Below are 17,158 nucleotides of genomic sequence, written 5' to 3'. Positions count from 1 at the left end.
TTGAGCATGAATTAACCCCATCGGCTCCTGCTCTGCAGACACTGCACTCCCAGGGGTTCTCCCAGCTGGGATCTATCAGGTACCTGCGGAATGGAGCTCGGGATCAGTGGGAATCCTCGAGGAAGCGCAGCCCCGAGAGTGCCTTGGGTTACTCGATCCCTTAAAGAGAGCAGGAAACAACAGCCTTGGCAGGGGGGTGGTGAGCAGCAACCCAGAAATCCCCTCTGCGGTTTCCCCGGATTTCAAACACACTTCAAGGACTGTCATTGCACTGAGGGGAGAGATCTGAGTGTACTGGCTGAGCCTAAAAAAGTGATGGAAAACAAAGGACCCATTCAGGGAACTCACCCTCAACCCCGTCCACAAACGGATCCCAAGATTCCAATGGCATTTGTTCTTTAAAACGCTTTGCTGATTGCTCCGGTGAAAGATTCCTGGCTGGCAGAGAATTCCCACTCAGTCTGAGGCCATTACACCAAACTCACATCCTGCTGGGGGCTTGCACAAAACCTGTGGGGTTTTGTTCCTGTCCAGCCATTCCATGAGTATGGGACGAGTGCAGCACATCCCCCACCTCCCGGAGAATCCCAAATATCCCAGCAGTGGTGCAGCCCCACAGCCAAACACAAACCTCCCCACAGAGGGGACAGATAAAGATCTGCAGCAGTGGTGCTGGAGCAGGGCTGGGAAAGGCAGGATGAGCTCCCTGAGAAAGGCAGGATGAGCTCCCAAGCCTGGGAAGAGGCTGGTGATGGGAGGAGGGTGCTCTTTGCAAAGGTGTCAACAGCCAGGGCCTGTGTGTGGTCCTCATCCCAGTAAGGAAACGCTTGGAATAACATCCTTAACCCCTGCCTTGCTCTGCTCTGGGGTGGTTTAAACAGCCAAGGCTGGGCTGGGCAGAGCTCAGGGCAAGGGATCCAGGTCCTCCTGGGATCTGCTGTGCTCCCCTTCGTGTCCTTATGGGAATCTGAATCCCTGAAAGTGAATTCCTGCTCCTGTTTTCCCATCGTTTCTGTGCCATTTGTGCTGCAGGGGCTCGGAGTGACACCCAGCACAAGCCAGAGGTGGCACAGGGGAGGGACAAATCCAGGAGATCATTCCTGCCCCAAATTTATCATGGAAATCACAGAATGGGTTGGGTTGGGAGGGACCTTAAAGCTCATCTCATTCCACAAGGGCAGGGACACCTTCCACCATCCCAGGCTGCTCCAAGCCCTGTCCAGCCGGGCCTCGGACACTTCCAGGGATCCAGGGGCAGCCACAGCTGCTCTGGGCAAACTCACAGGGAAGGATTTCTTCTTAAAATCTCATCTAAATCTCCCCTCCTTCAGTTTAAAGCCATTAACCTAAATCAATGATTTTTTTCCCTACTAGGCAGAAATGGTGGCAGACGAAACATGCAGCTTTAAACACAACTTGGAGTTGCATAACTTAAAGATTAGGATTTTTCACTGCTCATTTACAGTTAATAATGGCCAAAGATCCTCGGTGAGGCCTCGGCCTGGACTCCCCGGTCCCATCTGGGGCCACTTGCCAGGTTTTCCTCTGCAAAGCCCGGACACAGCATGATGGTGGCCTCCAAAATTGTGCATCCTGCGAGTGGCCCTGAGAATAAACTGCCCGAGGGAAAACTCCCACCTTGAGGGGGGGGAAAACTCCCACCTTGAGCTGCTCCTTTTCCCTGGGACAGGTAACGGGAAGCAGGGAGTGGGGGGAAGAGGCTTGGGGCAGGAATTCTGCCCCGTTGCACCTCACACGAGGACGCTGAGATCTGGTGACAGCATCACCTGTGGTGCCATCCCTGGGTCATGGTAGGTGGGGGCTGCTCTGTGCCCGCTCCCAGCTGCAGGAATTGGGCTGGAAAAGGGAGAAGTTGAAAGCAAAGCCCTCTCCTAGGTCAGCATTTTTCGGCATCTCCCTAAAGCTCGAGATTCCAGCTCTTAAATCCTGTCACGGCTCCAAAGCCCACGGAGCTCAGTTCAAGTGTATTTTCTCCTGGGCTTCACAGCGCTGATTTCCCTTGTTTTCCAGCTGTCGAACCCTTTCCCTCCAGGCTCTCGTTGCTTCCGTGCTCCCCCCGCCTCTCCATGACCCTCGGCGGTGCCCCCGTGTCCCCTGTGCCCTTCCCGGCTGCTCAGCATCCCCCGGAACAGCGGGAGCCGCCGGCGCCAGGAGCCCGCAGCCTTGACCTTGGGGGAAGGAGGCGCGTTCGGAGCAGCACAAGCCGGGAATTACAGCTGCAAAATTCCTGCGGGCCGGGCCGGGGGAAGGGCCCGGCCGCGATCCCTCCCTGCAGGCAGCGGGGAAAACACGGCCCCTTCCCGGCGGTGCTTCATTCCCAAACCCCGAGCAGCAGGAGAAGCAGCCGGAGGAAGGAGCAGAGAGCCGGAGGAGCGCTGGTGCTTCCATCCCTATCAACTTTTCCATAACCTCACTCCGCAGCTTCGCTCCGCGGCCGGACAACCCCGAGGATCGCGGAGCCCCGGCGGGACACGGGAGGGGGGGTCCCACGGGCCGGGCTGGGCGAGCTCGGGGACAGCTCGGGGACACGGGGTGACCTCTCCGGTCTCGTGCCTCCGTCGCTTGGGCCGCTTCCGATTTGCTCCTTCCCAAGGAATTCGTTGTCCTTGGCAGGCTCGGCTCGGGCTGACGCTGCCGGCTCCCGGTGCCAAGGTGGCTTTGGCCGCGTGAACCCGAGGGACGCAGGCGACGGTGCCACCGCAGCGGCCGGGTCACCTCGGCCACCCCAAAAGCCCGCGGGAGGGAAGGGGCTGGGGAAGGGGGGGGGTGGGGGGGGGGCTGTAAAATCCCAGCTGGAATGAAGCGCAAAGAGAAGAGAAGAAAGAGCGAGGCGGATGGCAACTGTTCCTCATTTCAGCCGCGGCGCTGCAGACAAAATTCCCTGGAAGCTCGGCTGCCTGGCCGGCTCCAGAGGCAGCGCCAGGGGAAGGTAATAGGAAGCAGATGGGCGCTGCTCGGGGCCAAGAGGAAGGTTCAAGGTGCCTCCTAGTGCAGAGAAGAGGAATTTAACTGCTTTTAAAGATGCAGGGCCCGGCGGCTTCCAGGTTTCTCATCCAACTTTTGCAAATTATGAGCTCAGGTGTCCTTTTCCCTTTTTTTTAAAATTTTTTTTTTGAGGGAGAAATAAATACAAACACAGATTTCTGCTTCCAGCTTGCCCGGGGGGGAGGGAATACTTGCAGTGCACCCCCTGCCAGGCCTTCCACTGACAGCTTCCAGGCATGGGAGCACTGGGAGAACTGGGAGCAGTGGAGAAGTGAGAGCAGCACCCCAGTGGGAGCGTTGGGAACAGTGGGAAAGCAGTGGGAGCAGGACCCCACAGCTGCACCAGCCCAAAGGCATTTCTGGGCTGTGTTATTTTAAGGAATGAAAGCCTCGAGGTTATTTTATCCTTCTGTAAAACAGGGAATTGTCACCACCCCATAACCACACTGGGGCTATCGGGGTTATCGTGGTGCCACATCCCACAGATTGCTCCCTTTTCGGCCCTGGATGCCCCCTGAGCCTCCCAAGGGGCTGAGCAGCACCTCAGCCCCACAGCAGCCCTGGCAGCCCCTACAAACGGCACCACAGGGATTTCTGCTCCTCCGGCCGCTCCAGGCTGGGAGTTGTTCCACCAGGTCAGAGTTTATCTCTGGGGGGAAGAGCTGTGAGCACCGGGCTGGCTCCACAGGCCTCATTTTCTATGGAATCCAAATTAAACACAGCAGGGACTGCAGGGATCTGTGGCCCAGGGGCTGTGCCAGTGCAGTGAGGGCACTTGGCAGCAGCAGCACCAGGGTTTTCAGGCTTTCCTACCACCCACACAGGTCCCCTGCCACACACTGCTGCTGGGGTCCCAGCTGCCCCCCAGGGCACACAACAGCCCCTTAGTGCAGGTAGCTCCTGGATGCTGATCCCAAAGTCACCTGACACAACAGTCCCCTTGTCACCTGTGGTCACTGTTTCATGGAGGGCCTCAGGTTTTGGCTGCAAACGCTCAGCTGGAATTGACCTTCATCCTTCCAGTGAAGGAAATTTTCCTCATATCCAAGCTGAACATCTCCTGGGGCAACTTGAAGCTGTGTCCTCTCCTCCTGTCCCTGTTCCCTGGGAGCAGAGCCCGACCCCCACCCCAGCTGCCCCCTCCTGTCAGGGAGTTGTGCAGAGCCACAAGGTCCCCCCTGAGCCTCCTTTGCTCCAGGCTGAGCCCCTTTCCCAGCTCCTTCAGCCGCTCCTGGGGCTCCAGAATCACAGAATCAAAGATTTGTGCATAGAACCATGGAATATCCTGAGCTGGAAGGGATCCTCAGGGATGATCAGTGCAGCCCCTGGCCCTGCACAGACACCCCAACAACCCCAGCCTGGGCATCCCTGAGAGCGCTGTCCAAACGCTCCTGCAGCTCTGGCAGCCTCGGGGCCGGGCCCATTCCCTGGGGAGCCTGGGCAGTGCCCAGCAGCCTCGGGGGGAAGAACCTTTCCCTGAGCTCCATGGCCAGCCCTGACCCAGCTCCAGCCGTTCCCTGGGCTCCTGTCCCTGTCCCAGAGCAGAGCTCAGCCCCTGCCCCTCCGCCTCCCCTCGGGAGGAGCTGCAGCCCCCAGGAGCCTCCCCTCAGTCTCCTCTGCTGCAGCTGAACGAGCCAAGTGCCCTCAGCCGCTCCTCAGACCTTCCCCAGCTCCGTGTCCCTCCTTTGGACACTCTCCAACAGCTTTGGACCCTTCTGATCTTGTGGTGCCCAGAGTGCCCCCAGCACTGGAGGTGAGGCTGCCCCAGTGCAGAGCAGAGCGGGACAATCCCTCCCTGGCCCGGGCCATGTTTGAGCCCTTCTCATTCTCTCCGCATCCCTGCTCCTCCTCCCCCCTCTCTGCACACCCCAGGGCCCGGCAGGGACAGGTCCCTCAGAGTTTGTGATGCATTTCTGTGTTTGCTGCTGGCTGGGGGGGTCTCGCCCGCTGCACTCCCCGGGGCCGTGGGTGTTCCGTGCGTGCTCAGCCACCTCCCAGCTCCCTGCTCCCGGCTGCTGGCAGGTTCCTGCACGTTCCTGAGGACGGCATAAACAGCCCCGCTCCCCCCACCAGGCTGCTCCTCCCGCGGCACGGGGTGAGCACGTGGGGGATGCAAAGCTGTCCGAGAGACCTCCCCGGCTTCCAGCAGGAGGAGAACGTCCTGATATTCCCGACAAAACATTTGGCTGGGCTGCCAAGTGGAAAACATGCTGAGCTGCAGATGGCAGAAGTCTTCCCGCAGTCATCTTGCCAGCACGACAGGACTTCCACTGGGAAGTCATTTCTCAGCTGTAGGGGTTAAACCCACAGAAATCAGCATTTTTGCTGCCAGGAGCATCTGCAAGCTGCGAGCAAGGGGTTAAAGTCACAGGTCTGCAGAACACAAAACAAGAATTTGAGCCATAATCTGCTTTGCTGCTCCAAGCGTGGCCTCTCTGGGGCCACGGCGAGTGAAGAATTAGAAACACGGAGTTATCCCTGTTCCCAGAACGCTGCAGCCTCCAGCCCTGGGATGGTTCCTGCCTGCCCAGCCACCCTCTGGCTGCCCTGCCACCCCTCTGCTCGCCCCTGACACCAATCCCCCCCTGTGCAATGCCAAGGGCTCTGCCTGTCCCTTCCCTGCCGGCACCCTCGGGGCTGGGAGGGGGCCCAGGGCGCTCAGTGCAGCCCCCTTGGCTCGCTCGGGTTGATTCACCTCGCCCCAAGAGCCGTTCTTTGCACTCCCCAGTGACTGCGGGTCCGATTTCAGCCCCCCAGGAGGGGAGATGCCGTTCTCACACCGTTCAAATCACATCCGACCCCATCCAAAGGCGCTCCCCAGCAACGCGGGAAATCCAGACTGACACTACCAGTGTGACCCTGCAAGCTGAGGGGTCTGACCCGGGGTCTCTGTCCCCCTGCCAGCACCCCGGTGCCAGCCTCGGTGCCAGGGGCATTCCCTCCCTGCCTTTGAACCACCAGATCCCTCTTGCAGGCTCTCCGTGGTGCTCCACACCCGGCCCTGCTGTGCTCTGGCCGGGCACACCCTGCATCCCTTTGTACAGCGACTTCACGGGGCTTTGGGCTCGCTCCAGCACTGTGTGGGAGGAGGGTTTCTTTCAAAAACACGAGAATTGTTTCACAGTCAAATCTATGCAGTGCAATCGTGGTGAGGAAAGGACTGAATTCCCCCTCACTCCTCTCCAAAATCTTTAATTTTGCCAGCAAAGGGGCAAAAGAAGCCCGTGCCAAAGGCAGGGCAGTGAGAGGAGAGCTGGGAGCAGCGACCTTGCTCTGACACCGCCTGCTTGGCTTTCTGGAAATCCTATCCCTGTGTTACATAAGGATCTGGCCCTATCTGGAACGCCGGGGTCATTGCACTTCTCCAAGTGTGGTAAAATGCTCGGAGGTCCTCAGCAGGAAAGCAGCAGGGAAGTGCCAGCTCCGATCCTCCTCGGGATGGGGAGCTGGGCCCGGGGCAGGGCTCAGCCCTGCTGGAGCTGCCAAATTCCAGCCGGGTGGAAGGTGGGCACTGAGATTCCCAGTGCTCCCATCCTGGGACTCCCTCTGCTCTAGGGAGAGGACTCCACCAAGCAGGTCCACTCTCAGACGGGACTTATGCAAGAGTTTGGAGCCGCTCCATGTGACCCAGACTTGCTGGCACTCTGCCACTGCTCTCCTCGCTGGCTCCAGCCAGGCACAGAGCGGCGGGATTAGAAAGAGCCCAGGCAGTCATTAACTGGGTGCCAGTCATTAACGGAGTGCCAGCCAATAACTGAGGGTGCAAGTCATTAACTTACACCAGGGAGTGCCAGTCATTAACTGAGGGTGCAAGTCATTAACGGAGTGCCAGCCATTAACCGAGTGCATCGCCCGTCACACAGGGCCCTGCCAGTGACACACACATGTCCCAGGAGTGTAGGGACACACGTGTCACCCACACACAGCCAGGGCACTGCTGCAGCTGCCTGTCCGCGTGGGGATAGGGATATGTGGGGTTTGAATGTGGATTAAAAATGGATATACGTTATCTGCGTGTGATAACACCTTATCAGCATGGGGATACATGTTATCTGCATGTGGATAGACGTTATCTGCACATGGATAACGTTACCTGCACGTTGATACATGTTATCTGCATGTGGACACACACACCCCACCTGCAGACAGGTCTGATGCCCACACCTGCCTTGTGCTGCCATCCCGTTCCTGTGGAGATTCCATGCCCAAATGCCATTTTTGTACGCGGCATCTCCATGGCCGCCTCTGCCTCCATGAAATGCTCCCTCTCTGTGGGGTTCAGCACAGCTAGAAGAGAATCCAGAGCTCAGTCCAGAGCTCAGTCCAGAGCTCCATCCAGAACTCAATCCAGAACTCAGTCCGGAACTCCGTCCAGAACTCCATCCAGAGCTCCATCCAGAGCTCCATCCAGAGCTCCATCCAAAGCTCCATCCAGAGCTCCATCCAAAGCTCCATCCAAAGCTCCATCCAGAGCTCCATCCAGAGCTCCATCCAAAGCTCCATCCAGAGCTCCATCCAAAGCTCCGTCCAGAACTTCATCCAGAGCTCCATCCAGAGCTCCGTCCAGAACTCCATCCAGAGCTCCATCCAAAGCTCCATCCAGAGCTCCATCCAAAGCTCCATCCAGAGCTCCATCCAGAGCTCCATCCAAAGCTCCATCCAGAGCTCCATCCAAAGCTCCGTCCAGAACTCCATCCAGAGCTCCATCCAAAGCTCTGTCCAGAACTCCATCCAGAGCTCCATCCAAAGCTCCATCCAGAGCTCCATCCAAAGCTCCATCCAGAGCTCCATCCAGAGCTCCATCCAAAGCTCCATCCAAAGCTCCATCCAGAGCTCCATCCAGAGCTCCATCCAGAGCTCCCGGGCCTGTGCACGGGCAGCTCTCCCTGTGCACCTGCTGCTCCTCCCCGCACGGAGCGGCACCAGGGCTCTGCCAGGAAAGCGCCCCAGGCTCTGGGAAAGGCCGGGAGCGCTCACACCTCGGAGCGGGCAGGGAAGCAGACACCGACCCAGCCACCTGCACCCTGGCACGGCTGGCTCTCCTCTCCATCCCGGCACGGCTGGCTCTCCTCTCCATCCCAGCAGGGCTGGCTCCCGCAGCTGCCCTCCAGCAGTCCCGGTGCTTACACAACCCACCCCCGCACTGCGCCGAGCCCCGGGATTGCACAAACACCCTCGTGTGCCAACACCGAGCTCTGCTCACCTGCAGAACCCCCCCGGCCCTCTCCAGGCGGGAGCTGCTCCGTGCTGGGAGTCCCAGCTGAGGCAGGAGCGTGGTTTATGTGGTTTGTGCAGCTGTCACAGCTCTCCCACGCCAAGTGTTGCACCTGCAGTTTGGCTCTTCGTCAGCCAGGCTGTAGGACAGGGCCATACCCCAATCACAGAATGGTTTGGGTGAGAAGGGACCTTAAAGCTCATTTAGTTCCACCCCCTGCCATGGCAGGGACACCTTCCACTGTCCCAGAGTGCTCCAAGCCTCAATGTCCAGCCTGGCCTTGGGCACTGCCAGGGATCCAGGGGCAGCCCCAGCTGCTCTGGGCACCCTGTGCCAGGGCCTGCCCACCCTCACAGTCGACAAAGATGTGTCTGGTTATCAGACTGGACGTGCTACAGGGGAGGGTAAAGTCCCCCACAGCCGCTGTCACCAGGTGCCGCACCTTGTGCCCCCACAGTCTCAGGCTGGAGTTGGAGAACTCCATTGAACTTCCCCAGAAAAGCCTCTGAGCAGAGCTGTGAGAAGCACTGATGGACCTGCAGTGAGCCCAGGGCTCAGCAGCTCCTTCTGTCACTGTCCCAGCACAGACTCATCCAGCAGTGGCCCAGTCCTGGCCAGGGGGACGGATCCACAGCATGGCCCAGCTCTAGCTCCTTGGGCTGAGCTGGTCCTGCCAGGCTGAATCAAGGAATAAGTGAGGTTGGAAGGGACATGAGGGGGTCTCTGGTCCCATCCCACTCTCAGAACTGGGTTACCTTTGATGTTGGATCAGGACCACCCAGCCCAGGCTGTGCCACGGGGTCACAGGCATGGCTCGGAGGAAATGCAGGGAGCTGTGGAGAGGGACCCTAAAGCAGCAAAGCCAGTTTGGACCTCCCTGTCCTTCAGGAAACCAGGACCAGTCAGAGAAGTGACATCATGGTGACACAGAGAATGTTCCTTCCACAGCAGGACAAACCAAGAGTGATTTGGTGACAGCCAAGGGAACAGTGGGTGCAGGACCCCGGGGGTCCCCTTGGTGCAGGGCAGTGACCCTGACAGAAGCACCCACAGCCCCAGGACAGGTCACCCCATGCCAGGGGAGCCCTGCAGGGACAGGGATGCCTCCTGTGGGATGAAGCCTTGCAGAACGCTTCGGCTGTGGAATCCCTCCAGCCCTGCCAGACCTGCAGATCATGTCCAGGCTCTGGCTCCTTGGGAGCTCCGGGACTCTGCTGGGCAGAGTTTTTGGGCCCTTTTCCCCTCCCTGTAGGTTCTTTACTCAGGGAAACACAGATGGTGTGGCCCAGATGCAGCTCCTTCCTCCATGGCCAGGGAATGAAGAGTCCCTAACCCTGACAGGACTGAACTCATCCTTTGCACTTTCATTTTGGTCAAAAACCACTTCCCACCGAGGTCACAAATCCCACAGGAGGAGGCGAGGAGTTCACTTGCCAGTTTAGCTCAGTTGGGACCAACATTTAGGAGTGATTGAGTTCAAGAAGATTTGCAGGACTGCACAGGAATAGATTCATTTTAACTCATTTTTCCTTTTAAATTAAGCTACCATGGAAGAGTAGGAAACCCAATATTGGTAATGGATGATAAACAGAAGTGTAAAGCTGTGCATATCCCACCCTTGGAAGTGTCCAAGGCCCGGCTGGACAGGGCTTGGAGCAATCTGGGATAGTGGAAGGTGTCCCTGCCCATGGGAGAGGGGGAAACTGAATGAGCTATAAGGTCCCTTCCAACCCAAACCATTCCATGATTCCATGAGAGACACTGAGCAGTCAGACATGGAATATCCCAAGCATTTCCCAGCCTGGGAGGATGCAGAAGGTGAGAGAGGAGCAGCAATGGTGCTGCTGGATGGAGACCCTGCACTTCACACGTGCGCTGATGTTGCTCCGCTGAAGTCGGACGGAGCTAAAATATTCCGGCAGTTTCCCAGTGGAGACTCCCCCAATCCTTCAGTTGGCTGCAGACTTCATTGAAGGCCCTCACAGTAACCAAGGTGGGAAAACTGGCTTGGATGGTGTCCCTTTAAACCTCCCTCAGTGCTGGAAAACAAGGCTGTATCCAGGCTGGTGCTTGTCCACGTGTCTCACTCCCCAGTCGCCGCATGAGTTCCGACCTGCTCACAGATTCCCGGGAAATGTTTGTAACTCCTCGCCCTGCAAACATTTCCTGCAGTGGTGGGGTCAAGCGAAGACCTCTGTGCCTTGTGTGTCTTCAGCACATCTGAGCTGCCATCACCCAGCGATTGTTTCTGAAAACGTGACGAGTTTGGTCCCAATTCTGTTTGTTTCAAGCTCATTTTGTGTTAACTCAAGACCGAGGCAGGACAGGACGTGACAAACACATCCTGCGGTGCTCCTGGCTCAGAAGGAATTAATTGCTGGAAACTTGGCCAGAAAAGTGGGGTTTGGAGCCGGGGGTTTCAGATAAGCTGGAGATAAGGGTTTGCATGGGATCATCCCTGGGTGCATCCTGCGCTGAGGGCCTTTCATGCAGCTGCTCCTTCGGGAAGCGGAGCCCAGGCTGTCCCTGGACCAGGATTTCATGGAATGGTGAGAACAGCAGCTCCTCCCCAGCAGTCCCTGGGTGGCCTGAAGCCATGGGTGATAAGAGAGCCTCTCATGTTTCAGGTTTGAGGAGCAGACACTGTTTATGTTGAGCAGCAGCACCTTCCTCCCCTCGGGGCTCCTCTTCATCCCCTCCGCGGCTGCTCAGGCCCGGCTTATCGGGGCCTCCCTGTGCCAAAGGAAACAGCTCGGCCCCCCCAGCCTTATCCGGGCAGAGCTGATTTGCAGGAGATGACAGCACCTTTCCCATTCCACCGCAGGAGCAGCCGCTTGGGGAATGCAGCTGGAGCCGCCCCAAGAGGCGCCGGGAGGTTTTTGGGATGGCAGGAGGAGGAGGGGAGCAGAGGGTGCTGCCCTGGGGCGAAGCAGGAACAGCGGGAGGCTGAGGATGGAGCAACTGGAGCACTCAGCACGTTCCATATATGGAGAAACTTTGGGAACAACCTCCCAAGAACTGGAGGAAGCCTCACCGATGGAGGCATCTCGGAACAGTCCAGGCAAGGCTGTTCCCAACACAGGGAACATCCCGGCGCTGGGAATCACCTGGGCGTCCCACAGAGCATTTTGGGAGACTAGAGGGGAACAAAGACTTCCCAACCCCCTCCTGCCATGCCCAGCCGTGCCCTGCATCCCACCCTGGCACCGCTGGGCGCTGCTAAGGAGAATAAGACCGAGCACGACCAGAACTAGAGCTCTGGTGGGACCGAGCCGTGTCCAGCACCGGGGATATCGGCAGGGACTGGGGCAGGAACACAAACGCCCCCTGAGGTTTGCATCTTGACCACAAAACAAAGTCCCCAAAAATGGGCCTCGGTGTGCAATGTTACATTTTGCTGCAGAGGGTACCTGCCCCCGGCGCAGCTCCGCACTTCCCTCTTGGTTGATTCTTCCCCTCTGGCAGATATTTGCCAAGGTTATTTTATAAACTCCTCTCTATTTATAGCCCAGCTCCTTCAGCTCTAATGAGATAATCTTCTGGCATCTCACCATCACTAATATTTACTTTGATGTTTAAAATAACATCTTCTGAGGGATTGATTTATCTTTAAAAAAAAATTTAAAAAAACACCTTTAAAACATAATCAAAGCAAAGAAAGAAATGAGTGGAGCAGTGGGGCCGAGCGCCTGGGGATGCACAAGGAGTCGGTGACACTGCAACTTTTTCAGGGCAGACTCTTTATAAATCCTCTGAGCACATCAGGAGGGAGAGAGGCATTGGCAGCTCCTGAAGATGGAGAGAGAGACAGGGAAAGAGGGAGAGAGAGCGCGGGCTGTGTTTATTCTCAGGAATGAAGGCAGCGAGGAACGCTTCATTCTGCAGCGGGGCTCGGAGCTGCTGCTCTCTGTAACTGAGAGCTTCGCCCCGGGCAGCCCAGCAGAGGAGATTTGGGGTTTAGAGCAGCAAACATTCGATCCCTGGGTTAATGCAATTAAAAAAGTGCAGCCGAGAGGGGCTGGGGGAGGCGGGGGAGCAGCGCACGAGATCCCGGCTCCTGCTGCCTGCAGCCACTTTGAAACACAAGCCTGCGTTTTTATGGAAACTCTGAATGTTGGGGAAGGGTGAACATGGTTTTCATTCTCATAAATGTTTTTCCAGCGTGCAAGGCTCTCCGGGCTCATTCCTTCTCCAGGGAGACGGTTCTGATTTCAAAGAACATTCGCGTTCCCTCCACCCCAGACCACCCCACTCCAACCTCAAAGAGTCTCCTCTGGTAAAATTATTTTAAAGAGCGTTTTACCTTTTCGAGTGCTTTCCCTTCTTTCTTCTTTTTTTTTTTTTTTCCCTCTTTTAATTCCTTCAGCTTCTCTCTCTCTCTCTCTCTCTTTTTTCTCTTCTTTTCCCAGCAGCAGCCAAAAGCTCCTCTCTCCCCCTCAGCCCTGCGCGTGTCAGAAAGTTTCCAGGCTGAGGGTTTGTGTCGCCTTCCTCAAGAACCTTCTTCTGTCAGACCCAGGCAGAGCTGGAGCTGGAGCCTTTGCTAAAAAGTCTCCTTTCAGGAAGTGAGCAGTAATAAGAGAGCGGCTCGGAGGCAGCACATGGATAGGGGCTGCTCGAGAAAAAAAAAAAAAAGAAAGAAAGAGGGAGAAAAAAAAAAACAACAAACCAACAACTTTGCTCAGGAATTTTGCCAGGATTATCCAAAAGAGAAAAAAAAAAAAAAAAGGAAAAAAGAAAAAAAATCCCCAAACCCACAAGGCTGGAAAAGTCCCGCCCTGACTGCTGACATCAGTGCAGAAGGCAGGTCTTGGCTGAAAGAGTATAAAACTAATCAGCCTTTCTGTGGAGGAGCAGGGAGGGAGCTCGGGGCAGCCCTGGAGGCGATGCCGGCGGCTCCCCGGTGGATAAAACATCCCAGGAAAAGCCATAAGCAGAGAGCCCGTGCTGATAGTGCGGACAAAGCAGATAAAGCAAGCCAGGATTGGTTTTGGTTTGGTTCCCCCCCCCAACAACAAACACCACCCCCATCCTTCATTTTAACCGGAGCTTTCCAAATGCTTTTAAAAACCCAGGGAGTGTGTGAGGAAATGGCCTGAAAGGCAGCCGTGCTCACAGCAATGGCAGGGATTGGCTTTGAATCGAAAAAAAGCCCTCAAGAACTCGCCGATGTTTTCAGAAGTCCCTTCCCTCTGCAGTTACATCATTCGGGCCCCGCTGGCTCCGCTGATCCCGGCATTCTCCTGTCCTGCTGCCACCGTGGAGTGTCCCACCGAGGACAACCCACCTCCAAAGTGGAGAATAAGCACTGGAAATAACCAAATGCTGCTTCTTTCCAAACAACCCCCGCGCAGGACACCTCAGAGATCAGCAACAATGAAAGGCAGGAGCTCATTTCCTCCTCCCTTCTGAAGGCGGCTCTGGGATTCCAAAGCTGAGGAGAGAGAATTACCTGGCAGTGCCGCAAATGTTGGAAAAAGGAGACTTTCCGAGCTGCCCTGCTTTTCCCTGGGAAGAGAGAGGGGCCCTGGGGAAAGGATGGAAGCTCCAGGGTGTGGATGGACCCCCAGCCTGAGCCCTCTCTGGGGACAGAGCAACCCCAAAACCACCCCGGAGGTGCCTTTTCTTCCAGGAGGATTTGAATGAACAGTTAAGGGGTGCGAAGTTGCCAGGGGGAGATGTAACATATATAAATATATTATCTATATGTATTAAAGCAAACTCCCTGAACCTGAGACCCCGGCAGGGGATTGCAGGGGGGCTCCGGGGCAGTGAGAGGGGATTTGCACCCCTGGGCAGTTGGCGTGGATGCCAGGACAGCCCCTGCAGCCTCGTGTCCTGCCGTGACCCTTCCAGGCACTGCCAGCGCCAAAGCCACGGGAGCTCCTGGCCACGGTCCCTGGTGCCACCCAGGCTGCCCCTGCACCAGCCTGCAGCCACCAGACCGTGAGATGGGGATGGAGAAAGAAAAAAGCCTCAAAGGCCTGGCCAGCTCCATGTCCTGATGGGATGCTGGCCTGAAAAAAACAAACCAAAGGGATGAAGGAAAAAGCAAGAAGCTGTGGTATTTTTGTGGCAGATCCTCCTGGATCCTCTGCTGTCAGCAAAGCAGGATGAACCTGAGAAGGAGTTGTGCCAGCCGTAATTCATGTTCTGCCATGAGTTTGTTTAAAGCCTTTTTTTGAAGCCCTCTGAATGCCCCTCCTAGGATGGAGCAGCAGCAGGAGGTGCCCAGGAGGGACCTCCTGAGTCCCCCAGCATTTTGTGCTGCCTGGAAGGTTTCCTGATCCGAATAGCCCTGAAAAAACAAGGAAAACATCCTTTGCTCCCAGGAGGAGCTGGCTGAGGGTGGGAGATCACAGTCCCCAGCTCCACTCCAGCCACTCTCTCTGTCCAGACTGGAAAGGGCTGGCTCTGCTCTGGAAAACTGAGTTCAAAGGGACTGGGATTGATTGCTGGGCTGGATTTTGGGCCAGTTCCCTGGCTGGGTGGACAGAGTGGTTTCCTTCCTCCCCAGGCCACGCTGGCCATTGTCTGAGCCCCCAGAGCACACCCAGAAAAGAGCAACTGAACAAAATATTTGGGGTTTAATTGAATGGTGCTGCTGCTGGCCAAGGGAAGACTAATTGCTGCGAGCGTGGCCCGGTGCCATTCCAGGGGTGTTCTGTCTGCTGGAGCTGGTCTCAAACACACTCAGCATGGAACGAACAGGGACTGAGGGGCAGATTCCCAGTTTTCCTTCCCCGGAGAGTGGCTCTGTTCTGCCAGACCCTTTGGAAAACTTCTTTTCCGTTGATTTGCAGAATTTCCAGTCCCTCCTGGGTGGTAAATACAGAGTTAGAGACTCCTGACTTAAAAGGCAAATTCCCCCAACCCAACACTGCTCTGAGAACCCTCAGATTTGCACCAGACCAGCTCCAAAACCGGGCTTTACTCCAGTCTTGACCTGTCTCTGAGGAGGGGATGGAGCTGCACAACCCTCACAAGCCAAGACCTCCATCACCTGCACAAATCCTGGAAAACAGGGAATGGTAAAAAGACTAGAGGCTCACAGCAAAGAGGAGGAGGTGATAAATAGCATAAAGAATAGGAATTTTCAGTCCCTAAGGTCGCTAGAAAGTTTATTTTCCAGATGAGTTTGTTATCAGAAACCGCCTGAAAATCTGCCTGAAAAAATGGTTTTGCAGGCAAGAAACAACCCCCAAATTTCATCTCCAAAATCACCTAGCTCCTTCCTCCCCCTAGGATGAGGAGACGATGCTGAATTTCCAGCAGATATTTGAAATCCTCGCTGTCTGGGGCGGGGGGATGGAGAGGAGCGTGCCTGGCTCCGGGAGCAGCCCGGGGACACTGCACCCTCCTGTGGCTGCACGGAGCGCGCCGGGTCCGGCCGGGATGCTGGGATCCCTCGGGGATGCTGGAAACACCCTGGGATGACGGAAACCCCACTGGGATGATGGAAACCCTCCGGGATGCTGGAATCCCTGCTGGGATGATGGGAACCCTGCCAGGATGATGGAAATGCCGGGGGGATGATGGAAACCCCACTGGGATGATCAAAACCCTGCCAGGATGATGGAAACCCCATTGGGATGATGGAACCCCCATTGGGATGATGGAAACCCTGCTGAGATGATGGAAACCCCGCTGAGATGATGGAAACCCTGCTGGGATGCTGGGAACCCTGCCAGGATGATGGAAACCCCATTGGGATGATGGAAACCCCAGGGGGGTGATGGAAACCGTGACAGGATGATGGGAACCTTCCGGGATGATGGAAACCCCACTGGGATGATGGAAACCCCGGGGGGATGATGGAAACCCCCTGGGATGATGGAAACCCCACTGGGATGATGGAAACCCAACTGGGATGCTGGAAACCCCGTTGGGATGACGGAAACCTCACCAGGATGATGGAATCCCTGCTGGGATGATGGGAACCCTGCCAGGATGATGGAAATGCCGGGGGGATGATGGAAACCCCACTGGGATGATCAAAACCCTGCCAGGATGATGGAAACCCCATTGGGATGATGTAAACACCCTGGGATGATGGAACCCTGCCAGGATGATGGGAACCTTCCAGGATGATGGAAACCCCACTGGGATGCTGGAAACTCCGGGAGGATGATGGAAACCTCACCAAGGATGATGGAAACCCCATTGGGATGCTGGAAACCCCCTGGGATGATAGAAACCCCCTGGGATGATGGAAACACCCTGGGATGACGGAAATCCCCTGGGATGATCAAAACCCTGCTGGGATGATGGAAACCCCATTGGGATGATGGAAGCACCATGGCATGATGGAAACCCTGCTGAGATGGTGGAAACACCCTGGGATGATGGAAACCCTGCTGGGATGATGGCCTGAACCCCAGGGAAGCACAAAGACCGACACTTCCAGGCTGATTTGGCGCTTCCCGGTGGTGCTGGATGACGCCCAACGCATCCACCCCGCACGGCACCGAGGCCAGGCCTCATTTGAAGGCTTGAAAAGGCTGCAGACTCCGTCCCAGCTGCCATTAGGACGCACAGGGAACGGTGCTGAGGCGTGATGGGGTAATTCTGTGTAAGCATTCTGTACATAAAATGAAATATTCTCCCTCCCTTGCTATGTCTGAACTGCAGGGCCTGGGCAGAGTTCCCAGCTCTGGCTCTACATCACAGCCTGGCCCCAAGTCCATGTTGGGACAAGCTCCTTGGCCACAGACTCACCCTTTTTATGGCTGTTCAGCACCCAACACAACAAAGCTCCATTCAGCCCTTCAGCTACTGCAGCAATAAACAAAGTGCTCGGCTTTGTTTGGAGCCCAGAGGCTGCAGGTTGAGAACCTTCGGGCGAAACAAGAGGGGTTTTTTTTCGACCGGGACACAGACATGTGAACTAATTGCCCAACAGTAAAGCTGGGCTTAATTAGTCCCAGGTGTTAAATAAAA

The 17,158-nt window shown here is 56.3% G+C and overlaps 1 protein-coding gene across 1 annotated transcript in view; it reads right to left on the bottom strand.

Annotated features, from left to right (window-relative positions):
• The window catches only part of ADAMTS10 (ADAM metallopeptidase with thrombospondin type 1 motif 10), a 60,510-nt gene extending 47,948 nt beyond the window's left edge, over positions 1-12,562 (bottom strand). The window contains exon 1 of the mRNA XM_082297709.1: positions 12,525-12,562. The gene's annotated coding sequence lies outside the window, so the exon portion shown is untranslated. The remainder of the gene's footprint in view (positions 1-12,524) is intronic.
• Between the last annotated feature and the right edge of the window lie 4,596 nt (positions 12,563-17,158).

This window comes from Coloeus monedula (genome assembly GCF_965178545.1).
Source record: "Coloeus monedula genome assembly, chromosome: 27".
NCBI classification, from domain to species: domain Eukaryota; kingdom Metazoa; phylum Chordata; class Aves; order Passeriformes; family Corvidae; genus Coloeus; species Coloeus monedula.
The sequence above is the reverse complement of the archived record's forward strand: the minus strand, read 5'-3'. Positions and strand labels throughout refer to the sequence as shown.